The sequence below is a fragment of the Magnolia sinica genome, chromosome 10 (assembly GCF_029962835.1).
Source record: "Magnolia sinica isolate HGM2019 chromosome 10, MsV1, whole genome shotgun sequence".
NCBI lineage: Eukaryota > Viridiplantae > Streptophyta > Magnoliopsida > Magnoliales > Magnoliaceae > Magnolia > Magnolia sinica.
Window position 1 is genome coordinate 25,725,161 of NC_080582.1, and position 4,934 is coordinate 25,730,094.

Consider the following 4,934-nt stretch of genomic DNA (forward strand, 5'->3'; position numbering starts at 1 on the left):
AGTATTCAGTGTAGTTATGTGATGCATGACATGGATGCATGATGAGAATAATTGGTGCATGGTATTAATAGTCGGCGCAGGCACACACAATGCAACATATGGCATTTCAATTCTCAACGAATTCGATAAACATTTAATACAAAAGATCATAATCATGAAAATAATGAGATGACTATTTTAATAAGAATGGAGAAGAAACATGTTAGGATCACTCACCTAATAGTTTGGTGAGGATGAATTGTTTTTTGAATAATCGAAATATGATAGTTTAGAATTTCCTAAAATACAACACGTACATAGAATCATTATCCTAATTTATATGAATTCATATGATAGGGCACACCTTTGATTGATCAAGGACATGATCAGGGTCCACAATATTCTCAAATTTAGATCACTTCAGATCTAACCCTTGATATAGGGTCTGTAATCACACCCATTTCATGCGGCCCACTTGATTAATCAAAGTGGTCTCTACTGTTTTCAATTACATTTTAAATAACCCAACAATTATAGTTAATCACAAATCAAATGACTAAATTCATCAGTCCTTAAATTCAGAATTTAAGTAGTATGTATTTATCCTTTGTTTGTCGGATCGAGTCGAACTGATAGATTGTATACTCTATTAAATTTAGTTAGAATCTCTCTATCGATTTGGATCGATGATTCTATGTGTCAAACTGACATACTCTAGAATTTTACTCCGTGTTTTAGAGATGAATAAAAGTTTTGAGATTTAGAAAATACTTTAAATACATCGGTCAGATCTAACCGATTAATGACCTGTTAATGAATGGTTTAAGTAGGGCCAAATAATCAGTTTGATCTGAAACCTTAGTAGCCCACATGGTATTTTTAATGGGGATTGATCTGATATGCCCAATCACCCAAAATTGAGAGTCATAGTGGCAAAAGTCTTTCCCTCAATCTCTCTTAATTAAGTGTGTCTCTACCAACTTAGTTATTGACTTATTCTTGTTTCTTCATTATATATATATATATATATATATATATATATATATATATATATATATATATATATATATATATATATATATATCTATATATATATATATATATATGAGAAATTTACGACTGCAGACCCCACCTTTTATCCAGTGGTTTTTATGAAGCAATATAAACTTAACTTGCGAGCTTAGACCTGCTCGTACGGACAACGAATTTGAGGACGAAAATACCCCTGCATTTTAAGTAAGCCGCTTTATGAACAGTTGGCGGTCCTCTATGGTTACAGTTTATAATCGTAGCCATAGGTACCGTAGGAGATCTGGCAACCAACCCTGATTTATTGTCTTGTCCCATGGTCGAGGTTCACTGCAAGATCAACTACACTACCTATAGATGTTGAGAGTCAAATATTGCATAATTTTTCCCATTTATATCTTAGTTTTATGAACATAAATCATCTTAATATTCTATTTTACTCATGTATGTGTTGCAAGGTGAATTTAAGAGCTTAGATTGAAAAAGGGTGCTACAAAGTAAGAATTTGATGCTCAAAAATCACCAAGGCAAGGGATGGATCTTAGGAAACCAAGATTGAAGAATTCACATGCCAAAGATCCAAAAAAACTAAGTGAGGAATGAAAAGAATCGAAGATTTGAAGTGAAGAATCCTAAAATCGTCTTGAAAAGTGTATTATAAAGCTCTGAAGTCTATTTTGAAAAACTACGCAGCAGAAAGTCTGTTTTAAAGGAACTATGCAGCGAGAAGTCTATTTTGGAAAAATACGTATATTTGAGGCATTTTCTAGGGTTTTCAACTTTGTACGAAAATTGAAGTTCCCTACTTATAAATAGGGCCTCCTAGGGCATTCTTAAACATGATTAGAAGCATTCAAGAGTAATATTTAGAGTTTTTAAAGAGTTTTTAGTTTTATTAAAGCTTTATAAGTTGTTTTTTTTATTTTAGATCTTTTCTATTTGTATTTTTTTTCTTCTTTCTTTCTTGTTGTTTTTTATTTCTACAATTTAATTATGTTTTTCTAAGTTCCTTCTAGCCCAAGCTAGAAGGGAAACACATGGGTTTAATAATTTTTTAAGATTATGATGATTGATTGTTTTAATGATGAGAAGAATGGTGTATGCATGGTTGTCTATTATTTAGGTTTTATTTTTTATCCTCTTGTGAGATCCATATGTTTCCATCATATGAGATCCACATTGATGGATAGGCTTACCCTAGATCAATCAGATTTCCTAGATAGGAGATGTTTTCAACCTGTTATATTTCTTTGATATTCATTATCCTATAGATATTGAATACTTAAAATCATTAGCGCTTGAGAATATATGTCAATGGTGCAAAGCCATTATTTTCTAATCTTTTATATCATTTATTAAAATATTTAAAGTGTTTTATTTTCCGATTAGGCTGACCATAGTGTTCAAATCCTAGTTGTGTTATCCAAATCATTATGATTTTGGAGTATTAACCTATGTGTGGAACATTGAAGCTTGGGTGCTATTTTATTCAGGTAAATTACATCCATTCAAAAATCCCAAAATAAAATCATTAGATTAATTTTTATTACTTAGTTTGTTTTGCATTTGATTTTTTTTCTTCTCACAATTCATCTCCCTGTGGGATCGACCCTGTATTCACGAGATACCACTTACGAACCTCTGCACTTGGAGGCAAGCAATCAAGTTTTTTGCGCCGTTGCCAGGGAGAGAGACTGAGATAGATCAGATCTGTACAAGTTAGCTAAGGTAAGTTCTCTTCTAAGGTAAGTTCTCTTCTAAACCCTCCAGATTTTCTGTAGATTTTTTTTTCTTTCTTCTCTTTTCATTTTCTTTGAAAATAAATTCAGTTAGATCTTCCAAGCACTAACTATGACATAAGGTTGCCCTGCTTGGGATTTTATCACCCAAGTGATATGGTTGTCTTACAGTTGCTGTTTGATCACAAAGATCATCCGCTAAATTTATTTTCCAGATTAGCATAGTTTAATTTCTACATTATTTTTACTTTTATTTATTTATTTATTTATTTTTGGACTAAACCCTTATGGTCGGCCCTGCCACCTGGGTTGTTGATTTATTTTTCTTTATGGATTGAACCCTCATGGTCGGCCATGCCACCTGGGTTGTTTATTTATTTTGCTTTGTGGACTGAACCCTCATGGTCGGCCCTGCCACCTAGATTGTTGATTTTTTTTGTGTGAATTGAACCCTCATGGTCAGCCCTGCCACCTGGGTTGTTGATGTATTTTGCTTTGTGGACTGAACCCTCATGGTCGGCTCTGCCACCTGGGTTGTTGATTTATTTTACTTTGTGTACTGAACCCTCATGGTTGGCCCTGCCACCTGGGTTGTTGATTTAAGTTTTTATTTTTATTTTAAGTATCATACTTGTGATTTGAATTAGTGGTATTTGTTGTGTGATGTGGATGGTTTATGTTCCGTTGGAGTATGAATCAAAACAATCGACTCTCCTCTAAAGGGGGACTATTTCCAAGCCTTGATCATTCACTTAGAAGAGGCACTCAACATCACTTGGATTCCATGGCAGACCTAGTTAATAATCCAAAACCAAATCTGCCAGATCCAACTATAAATCAAAATAGAGAAAATCAACATAATTCTCCTCTTGAGGATGAAAATGAAGTTCATAGGAATGTGTTAAACCAATCATGGACTTTACGTGAACATTTACACCCTGAGAGATCAACTTTACCATCTTACATAGTGTTCCCTGTTCACACAGGGAACATTGATTTTAAAGCAGGTATGATTCAATTAATTCCTAAATTTCATGGCTTGGTTTAGGATTGGGGAGCGATTGTGCAGGAAGCATCCTCTTCTCTATAACCGTCATACGTGAATTCATCTTTTGCATAAAGTCTCGTATTACCTGGGTCAGCTCTTACATGGAATTTTGAACCGGTTCTTCTTGAGGTTTCCCCTGATTTGGATTTTGATTGAAGAAACTTTTAGGGGTAGCAGTTTGTCCATTTCTCCAACTAAAGTTTGGATGAATTTTTCCAACCAGGGTTGTACGTATTAGAGGTCGGTCCATTGAAAGGTCTTTGATAATTATTTACGGCATTGGATTCTTTATTCAACACTTCTCGAAAGGTGGGTATTGTAGGACAATTTTCAGTTGTATGAATGTTGCAATCACAGATGCCGCAAACACTTTCATTAACCTTATCCTTTTTTCCTTCCATGGCCTCAACTTTTCTTATGAGCGTAATCACTTTATACTTGAGATCATCCTCTTCTTTCAAAAGATACAATCCACCTTTCTCCTTAGATTGAGTCGGCCTAGACATGGTGTTCAATTTTGGGTAATAGTCCCATGATTGTATTTTTTCACCAAGACTATCGAGGTAATCCCATACCTCGTCAACATTTTTATTAATGAATTCTCCATTACACATTGTCTCGACCATTTGGCGCATGGAAGATGTCAGTCCATCATAGAAAAAATTTGTAATGCACCACGTTTCAAAACCGTGTTGTGGGCATGAACTAACCAAATCCTTGAACCTTTCCCAACATTGGTAAAATGTTTCATCCTTCTTTTGGGTGAAGTTCATGATTGCTTTTCTAAGGGTAATCGTTTTATGATGTGGAAAAAATTTCTTTATAAATTCCCTTTGCATATCATTCCATGTGCCAATAGATTTAGGACGCAGTGAATGTAACCACGTCTTAGCCTTCTGCTTCAAGGAAAAAGGAAAGAGTTTCAGCCTGACTGTGTCCTCAGACACATTTTGAAAATATAAAGTGGCTATGATCTCATCAAACTCTTTTAAATGTAGATATGGTTCTTCAGATTCAAGCCAATGGAACTTAGGAAGGAGTTGGATAACCCCTGGCTTGATGTCCATATGTCCTGTATTTTTGGAAAAAATCATGCATGAGGGTGTACTCAGCCCCGCTGGTTGTAAATAATCTCGTAA

General features: G+C 34.5%; 1 non-coding gene across 1 annotated transcript; it reads left to right on the forward strand.

Moving 5' to 3' along the window:
• The first annotated feature begins 4,479 nt into the window (after positions 1 to 4,479).
• Positions 4,480 to 4,586, forward strand: LOC131217833 (small nucleolar RNA R71). The gene has a single exon (XR_009157423.1). It is a non-coding gene; the product is annotated as a small nucleolar RNA R71 (small nucleolar RNA).
• Positions 4,587 to 4,934: the final 348 nt, after the last annotated feature.